The 9,788-nt window shown below is 36.1% G+C and overlaps 1 non-coding gene across 1 annotated transcript; it reads left to right on the top strand.

Annotated features, from left to right (window-relative positions):
• Positions 1 to 596: 596 nt before the first annotated feature.
• Positions 597 to 703, top strand: LOC111724610. The gene has a single exon (XR_002772880.1). It is a non-coding gene; the product is annotated as a U6 spliceosomal RNA (small nuclear RNA).
• Positions 704 to 9,788: the final 9,085 nt, after the last annotated feature.

Genomic DNA, 9,788 nt, shown 5'->3' with positions numbered 1-9,788 from the left:
GCTTTTATGAGCAGGGATTGTAATGATGTGACCCAATTGATCATTTTTCCTTTAAGTTCCATAATTTAGAAGAAATGTCTGTTCTATAACTCGTATCTCCAAATCACAAATGTATGATTAGACAGTTATTAGCTTGAAGCAAATTCTGTTTGAATCAGAAAACATATGAAAAAGGTGTTAAGGTAAGGTGGCAGGCGTAGGGTGGATATCAAATACGTTAAAAAGTGAACTTGAAGCCAAAGACAATTTTTGGCAAGCCTGAACATTTAATCCTTATATGTACAAGGTCCAAAACATAGGCCTACTTTTTTGCTTGATGGCATTGGTAGGTGTTTTTTATTCTAGCCAGAACTGAAAATATAGTTTCTAGTGGAAATAATCTCAGAAATGGTATCTGAATTAGCAGCTAGGACCTTTAGGAATGTGCTGTCTCATGTACCCTGCAGATTATTTCTGTAGTATTGTGTCTGCCAACTTTTTGGTACTTATCTTTGCTATGATGACTTAGCTACTTAAGAGAGCTACTAACATAAACTTTTCATTTTAGTCATTTTAAAATTTACTTTATAAAACATGATACTTTAAGAGAACGCATCGCGCTCACTTTGGCGGTGCATACACTAAAATTGGAACCCTATAGAGAAGATTAGCCTGGTCCCCAGGCAAGGATGTCTTGTAAATTCATGAAGCATTGCACATTTTTAAACCTGGAGAACGTTATGTATGTTAAGTGAAATAAGCCAGACACACTAACACAAATACCACTGTTCTCACCCATCCATTAAAAATTTATTAAGGATGAGTGAGTAGTAGACAGATATAAACATGAGTATCCAAATAGAAAATAGAATATTGTGTTCTCATTCATACCTGGAATCCAAATATGTTGATCTCTTATGAGTGCATAGAACAGGTTGCTGGAGGCTGGAGACTGGGGAGGGGGAGGTTTGTCAATGAGTACAAAGTTACAATTAAAAAGAAAAAATAGTTCTGGTGACCTACTGCATAGTAAGGTGATTATAGTAAACAGTATAGTAGTACATATCTTGAAATAGCTATAAGTCAGGATATTGGATATTCCCACTACAAACGATAAATGTTTGTTGTGATGGATATGCTAATTTCCCTGATCTGATCATTACATATTATATGCATGTATCAAAATACCACATTGTATCCAATAAATATGTGCAATTATTGGGTGTTGATTAAAAATAAACATAAAGGAAACTAATCACTTCAAAAACATACCTTGTTTTTAAAATTTCCATCGGGCTCCAAGGTGTTTCTAAATTACTTTGGATCACATTAACGTAGGGGCTTTAAAGGTAAAGGAGTGAAATCTTCTAAATAGTTCACCAAAATCAGTAATACCTCAGAAAAAAGAGAGCCAAATGGAAATGTCCCTGGGGAAAATACCCTGCTCAGACAGTTGTAACATCACGATGGATTAAGGCAGAACAATGTGGATTGTGTTTATATGGTGGTTTATCAAGGCAAGAGAGAGCGTGTGTTTTGTGAATTTGGGGGGGTGGGTGTGAACCAAACTTGTTCTGCATATTGACAACTCCACCTTATTTACATGGACATACTAGATTCATAATCCCTTCAGTGTCCTAGTCTGAAAATAGCTTATAGATGTTTCCTTCAATACTATTAGAATTAGTTTGCTTGAGAATGTATCTGACTTGCATGTGATACGTTGTTTTGGCAATTACTGCTCCCATCCTTAACAGAGACTTGAGGTTGACAGGTAGCAACTGTATTTATACTGAATGCATAGGTTATTCTAGAAAAGCAAATGTTATTAAAAGGTACTTTCTATTCTGCCAATTTATGACAGAAAATTTATCACAGGTTTATTTTCTTATTTGTGTTTTGGCATGTAATTTTCAAGAAACTATTTTTACAGTTGATCTTAATATACTTAGAGGAGAAACAGATTTGGGGGCTACCTTATGATCTGTAATACATCCTTTATGACTTCTTTGGCAGAGAGCAAAATTGCCAATTCTTACCTTCATATTTAAGGGGAAAATCAAACATAGTTTGTTCAATTCTTCAATAGCCTGGGAAAGTAAAATAAGTAATGGAGTGGTCGGGAATTGAATTTCTAGCACCAAAATGAAATGTTGGAGAAATTTAATGTCTCCTACTTCAGAGGATGTACAGATTCTACTCGAGGCTGCAAAGTGCTTACATGTGTGTTATGTGTGCTTTTAGAATACTTTTTTGGGGGTGGGGCAGAGGGAAGTGCAAGGGGGACAGCAGGGATAGGTTTGATTTGACTGATTTAATTTGACTTTATCCGAAGCAGGCCAGAATGTAAGATTCTCTGCTTTAGTAAAACTTATTTTAGGGAAAATTGGAAAGGGGCTTGATGGGCCTTGTATCTTAATAGACGTTAGCTTGGCACAGATTAGTGATTCTGTTTTGGATTGTATTTTTTAGCGTATCTTGGTAGACTTTAATATTTCCTTTAGTGGATATGGAAAGAGAAAGAAAAAAAAAAGTCTCCATGAAAGCTTTCTCTTCACTGATTTCTTCTCCTCCTCTTTTTATTGAAGAAAAACAAAGTCACTCATGCAGGTGCCCGTGTGCAGGCACTACTGCAGGTATTCTTATACGGGGGAGTCGACTACCCGGCTTATCCACCTCTACTCCCAAAGATCCATAGGCAATAATTTCTGGCGATTTCTGATTCCCTGTGGTGGTTATTATCATCTTACCGATAAATGTTTATGTAGCTATTTCTGGATTTAGACATTAAACTTCCTATTCTACTAAAGATTTATCTTACTACCCTCTATCACCCCCTCTCTTTCATCCTGATGGAGTTACAAGACATTTTCATTTCTCTATTGGTTACCGTTCTGTCTTCAAAAGATATGATCAAACCTTTACATCTTTTCATCAGTTACAGAAAATATTTCTCCTCCTATGTGTGATCATTTTTATGGTCATAGTTGACTTATTATCTAATGTCAAAAGGGGAGGGGTTCTGAAATCGATTTATTTCACAAACTTCTCTAATAATCTCTGTGTCAGCCTTCTCAACACGCTGATTTTCAAGGGTGCTCTGTGGAATACTAGGAGGATCTTCAGGGGTTTCCCAGCAATGAGCTTTTTCTCCTGCTTTTCAGAAGATCATTCATCCTTTTTGTTTTTTGTGCCATACATTTGGATTTTTATTTTAAAAATGAGATTGAGTTTCAGCAACTTGGGGTCTAGCCCAGCACTTCTAGTAACTTTCTTTGTTACTGTGGTTGGGTCATTTGTACTTTTTGGACATCAATTTCAATAACAGCAGCTGTAGCAGCAAATAACAAGAAAACAGGATTTGTATTTATTTGCCAGGGCTACCATAACACAGTACGACAGTTTGCATTTCTTAAACAATATAAACCTATTTTCTCACAATTGTTGAGGCTAGCAATCCGAGATGAAGGAGTCTGCAGAGTGAATTTCTTTGGAGGACCCTCTCTTTGGCTTGCAGGTGGTTTTCTGTTCTCTGTGTTTTCACGCGGTCTGTCGTCTGTATGTGTCTCCGTCCTAATCACTCCTACTTATAAGGACATAGTTCCCGTTGAACTTAGGCCATACCTTAATGACCTCGTTTTAGCTTAGTTGTCTCTTAAGGACCATATCTTCAAACATAGTCACACTCTGAGTGAGGGACTAGGGCTTAAAACTTCAACATACAAGTTAGGGTAAGGGTAGGATACACAATTTCATCCTTCAGCCCACAGTAAAATTGGTAACATCTAATTTTATTCAGATCTAAAATTTGATAAATGCTCCAAGAAACAGGGACATATTCCCATTTGTTTGTTATCTCATTTTATTTTCTTTAGAGTTGTATTTCTTTAAGCTAGAAATGATCAATAGAAGTCTAGCCTTTTTCTTTTTTCATTTCTAAGGAGTGCAATGATTTAGGTAAAGTGGATCACATTTTTCTTTCTTTCTTTTTTTTTTTTTCTTTTTGCTGTCTTTGGCTGGAGCTGGGTTTAAACCCACCACCTCCAGCACATGGAGCTGGCGCCCTACTCCTTTGAGCCGCAGGTGCTACCCAAAGTGGATCACTTTTGTAATGCTTCAGTCTCAGCTCTAGGCTTGTTAATTGTTCCCATTAGGTAGGTTTTTGCCCCTCTTCCCCCCGCCTCTCTGCCCCCTTCCTTCCTTCCTTCCTGCTGCTTGATCTTCACCAAGCTGCACTTCCCTCTGTGCACATGTGTCCTCATTGATTAGTTCCAGTTTGATAGTGAGGACATGTGTTTGTTTTCCATTCCTGAGATTCTTAGGAGAATGGTCTCCAATTCCACCCCAATTATTGCAAAAGATATTACTTCCTCTTTTCTATGGCTGAGTGGTACTCCACGGTATATTTATTAATATACTTTTTATTAATCCAGTTATAAACTGATGGGCATTTGGGTTGGTGCCACATCTTTGTAATTGTGAATTGTGCTGAAATAGACATGCAAGTGCACATGTCTTCTGAGGAAAAAACTTCTTTTCCTTTGAGTCAATACCCAGTAGTGACTTTGCTGGATCACATGGTATGTCTACTTTTAGTTTTGTGAACAATCTCCATACTGTTTTCCACAGAGGTTGTACTAATTTGCAGTCCTTCCTACAGGGTATAAATGTTCCTTTCTCTCTGAATCTATGCCAGCTTCTGTTGTTTTGGAACTTTTTAATAAAAGCCGTTCTAACAGGGATAAGGTGATATCTCACTGTAGTTTTAATTTGCATTTCAGGGATGATTAGTCCATGCTGAGTGTTTTTTCATGTTTATTAGCCGTTTCTGTATGTCTTTTGCCCACTTTTTAATGGGGTGGGTTTTTTCTTATTGATATGCCAGAATTCTTTATAGATTCTGTATATTAGCCCTTCATCGGATGTCTAACTTGGGAACTTGTGATGATTCTCTTCTGTTCTGTAGTTTTTTGTCTTGTTGATCATTTCCTTAGCTGTGTGGCAGCACTGCAGTCAAGTCCCATTTATTTATTTTTGTTGCTGCCATAATTGCCATTGAGTTCTTTTTAATGTTATTTGCTGAGGCTGATACCTAGAAGAGGTTTCATATATTCTCTTCAAGAATTCTTATGGTTTAATGCCGCTTAGATTTAGTCTTTTATCCATCTTAAATTAATTTTTGTGAGTGGTGAGAGATAGGTGGGTCCTATTTTATTCTTTGGCATGTGGCTATCCAATTTTCCCAGCACCATCTATTGAAAAAGGCTTCTCCTCAGTATGGTTGTCTGAGTTGTCACAGATCACTTGGCTGAAAGTATGTGGTTTTATATTGGGGTTCTCCACTTTGTTCCATTGCTCTGTCTCTCTATTTTTGCCCCAATGCCATGTTGTTTGGTTAGTGTACCTTGTAGTATAGTTTGTAGTCTGGTAATGTGAAGCCTCCAGGTTTGTTTTATTTGTCTTTGCATAAGATTGCATTGGCAGTTTGGGCTCTTCTCTGGTTCTAAAAATGTGTAGAATTATTTTTTTCTGGTGTGTGAAGTATGTGGTGGTACTTTGATGGGGGTTGAATTAAATTTATAAATCATTTTCTTTCCAGTTTTGCCTAGTCTAAGGTTTAACCTATCCATTAAAAATTTTTGTTTAATTTTTATACCACCTTTTATTTCATTTCTAAAATTCTAACATGTCTATGCTGCTTTTGATAGTATCATATTACTTGATTTCATGAATGTAATTATTTTACTTCTTTAACTATTTTATACATAGATATTTTCTAATCTCTAGCTGATAATTATAATGCTTTCAATTCTTGTATATCTATAAATGTTACCTGTACTTTTGTTGATCTACATTTATATTGGATGCGTTCTTGCATATTTGATGATTTTGATTATAAATATCTGTAAAATTGTGTGTATACATACAATGTATATTATATATATGTGTATATGCCAATGAAACCTGTAACTCTATGTTGTAGAAACTTCCCTCAGAGAGCATTTGCAATTGTTTCAACTTTACAGTAGGAAATATTGCAAATCGTTAGTCTTCTTCCAGAGTCCCCAGCTTAATCCAGGAACTCTGCCTTCAGTTCTCCCTTTTTGCTGTTACACCAGGGCTCTGTGTCTTCATTGCAGGGCTGATTTTGGCATTTGTCTTCATAACAATTCATAGTCCTTACTGCTTTCTGCTCTGGTTTTAGTTCTCCCATATGCTTTTGCTTTTCTCTGTTTGGTATACTGTGTTTCCCTAAGAATAAGACCTACCCAAAAAATAAGCCCTAGCAGGATTTCTTTGCATTTTTTAAATATAAGCCCTACCTCAACAATAAGACCAAGTGATGGGCACAGAACAGTAAGGAAGACTGGAATACCTTCTGTCTGCCACAGATCCTCTCTCTGAGCCGTTCGCACTTGCTGGGTGTGCGTGTGGTAACTGTGGTCACAGGCATCCTATTGCACACATGTAAACGGCTAGGGGAAAGGAATTCATGCATCACTAGGGCCAGCTCCACCAACAAGGTGGGCTCCCCCGTCAGGTTCCAGAAGAAGATGACTTAACTGTACTTGAATAAATGTAGATTGTTGTATTATACTTAATAAAAATAAGACATCCCCTGAAAATAAACCCTACTGTGTCTTCTTGAGAAAAAATAAATATAAAATAGTGTGTTATTTTTGGGGAAACATGGTAGCTCTTACCTTCTCCACATCTAGTAATGCAGTGATCATAGAGGCCTAGTGTGTTTATATCCACATTCATAACTATGTGTCTATGCATATTTTGTTCCTCCTATGACTTGATGTGTACTTTTCATCATATTTCTTACAGAATTGATAAGGATTTCAAGGAAGCAGAGATTAATACTTTGAAAAATAAAATAGTGTTAATATAACAAATATGGAAGGATCAACTCTGCAAGTCTATTGTTTGTTTATATTGGTAACAATAAATATTCATGTGCTTCATTATTTCAGGCCTACCACTGTAAGAACATTATAGTTCCATTTGTGTGTCTACAAAATATTCTTTGACAAGTAAATCAGAATTGCTTTTTCTGTTAAACTTCTTTTCAAGGAAATGTTTTTTTATTTTTATTTTAATTTTTTTGGCCGAGGCTGGGTTTGAACCTGCCACCTCCAGCATATGGGGCTGGCACCCTAGTCCTTTGAGTCACAGGCGCTGCCCTCGGGGAAATGTTTTAAATATTTTTTATTTGGTAAGAAAAATTTGGTTAGCAGTGGAAAATTTGATTATCATGGAAAACCAATCTGTATTTAATACCTGTTGTTGCTACTTATTGGTATGGAAACATCCTTTAACTTGGTGATATGAGCTGTGGCTAAGTACTTCTTCCCATATTTTATGTTTTCTGTACAAAAATATTTCCTAATTTACCAGAATTCTAAAATGTGCTGAAGATTTTAGACTTGGGGAAAACTTTGGGATAAATTCTTGCTATGCAATAGTAGAAAGTGTTAAGACCTACAGAATAAGTTGATGAATTTTTATGGAGAACAATGCCTCATCTTGGAAACATAGGCTCTCATAATTGTGGTGTAACAATCTTAGGTATCATAACAATTTCACGAGGCATTTTATTATATTTTTGGCAAAATCATGCTGGTAAGTTCTCTGACCAGATGATCTCTCTTCTATCATCTAAGAAGTTCATCAATATTTAATTTTATTTTTATTAAATTATATTTAGCAAGGTATGATATATGTATCTTGAGAAATCATTTGAGTTTTACCCGTAAAAACACTGCACTTTAGAGTTGTCACTGCTAGAATTTAGATCCTTCTTTTTTCTCTTTGTACTTTCAGACCAATATGTTTAGCAATGTGAAGTTTAGGGATAGGACAGGGTAGAAAAGCAGAAAAGAAAACACTGGAAACTACCACGCTAAGGAAAGAAGAGGTCTTATTCTGAAATATCTGCTTATAAAATGACCAACGCCCTCCCCCCCCCCCCCCCCCCCCGGCCGAGAACTCTTCAGGTCCTAGATCCAGTGAAAATGGTAAAGTGAACTAGAGAATAGTTCTCTATTTTTAGGCAAATGGGCTATGTCAAAACCAATCAAATAATTTTTTTTTTTTTACTGGTGTTTACTTTTAAATTATGGACATTTTGCTTTCTGGCTCAATACTCTGAATTCTCGATATAATACCTAATTTCTTCCCACAGTTTACAATTTAAAATGACAAATTTTGCCTTTGTTCATGACTTCTTTTGGCATTATCTGGAAGGAGCAAGTTTTGAATCTTATTTCAATTGTATGTGTGTGTGGAATGAAACTCAAGGATATTGATCCGAGGATGGGAACAGAAATACAAGGTGATGTGCCTCGAAGTAGTGAGTAATTAAAAGCATCTGTTCTCTTTCAGAAACCCCCAAATTGGTAACAATTTTAGGTTGTAGAAAATGTAAAGCCAGTAGGGAAGGAGCTGGGACTTTCAGCCTACTCTAAGAAGCCCTTGTTCTCTTTTGAATTCCAGTAGCAAATCCATTGTTTGCATAAAAGTAACAAATTCCCAGTTCATGGTTCCTAATCTGTAATTAAAATCCATTTCTGAATTCTTGAAGCTTTGACAAATCTCTTTCTCTTTTCATTATTGCTTCACTTTTCCTTTCCCTTCATTTACCTTCTGTTTGCATCCGAAGCAGCTAATGACTGAGAGGTTATGGTCAAAGACAGAAAAAATAGTGGACAATGGAATGGAGACATTCTCCCAGATTCTTATTCCTTCTTAATTTAAGCCTGAATTTGATTTCAATTTTGAAAGGCCTCTGGTAAAAATAGGGTCTGTAATCACTAGAGGATGCTTATTGAGATCTTCTCTGAGATGAGAGAATGTTACAAGAATATAAGAAGTGTGCTTAAGAGGGAGGTAGACTTTCCAGAAGGTGGGGGATTTTCCTCAAAATGTATTAGCAAAATGGATTTGTTTTTCCTTATTACATGAAAACAGCACTATCAAGAAAATTATATGTTATAGGCTTTAACTTCCAGGGCATCATTTTTTTAGAAATGGTATTTTTATATTATTTTAAGCATTAAAGCTATATAAATATTTAGCAATTAAAGGTCATTATCTTTGTAGTCAGAACTGAGTTTAAATTCTAGTTCTGTGACCCCTAAAACATAGGCAATTAAAGCAAAAATAAACAAGTGAGATAGCATAAATCTAAAAAGCTTGTCACAGCAAAGGACGTAACAGTAAAGAGACAACACATGGCTTTGCAAACCACACATGTGATAAGGAACTCACTTTGAAAATATATAGAGAACTCAAGTCAATAGCAAGAAAGCAAATAACCCAATCAAAAATGAGTAAAGGGCTCCTCTCAAAGGGAATCCTTTACTCTTTTTTGACTAAGACATTCAATGGTCAACAGATACATTAATATTAAAAATGCTCATCATCACTTATCATCAGGGAAGTGAGAATAAAAACTACAATGAGATATTACCTTTCCCCTGTTAGAATGTCCATTAGTGAAAAAATGAAAAATATAGTAGTACCTGTGTAAGTTGACCACCCAAGGGATTGCAAAAAACTGGTCAACATACTTGGGGGGTCAACCTAAGAAACTAGGCCTACTGTGCTAGTGTGTAAATGTGGTGCATGTCTAGTCTATACAAATGAGGTCAACGTACGGAGGTGGTCCATGCAGGGACATGGATGGACAGCTGTGGAGGTTCTGCTGTCATTGTTTGTGAGTATGTGCAGAAAAGGAAACATTCGTGTACTGTTTGTGGGGATGTAAATTAATATAGCCATGATGGAAAACAATATAGAGG

The sequence above is a fragment of the Otolemur garnettii genome, unplaced genomic scaffold, assembly GCF_000181295.1.
Source record: "Otolemur garnettii isolate 467f Iridium unplaced genomic scaffold, OtoGar3 scaffold00024, whole genome shotgun sequence".
NCBI lineage: Eukaryota > Metazoa > Chordata > Mammalia > Primates > Galagidae > Otolemur > Otolemur garnettii.
This window is presented reverse-complemented; position numbering and strand designations above follow the sequence as displayed.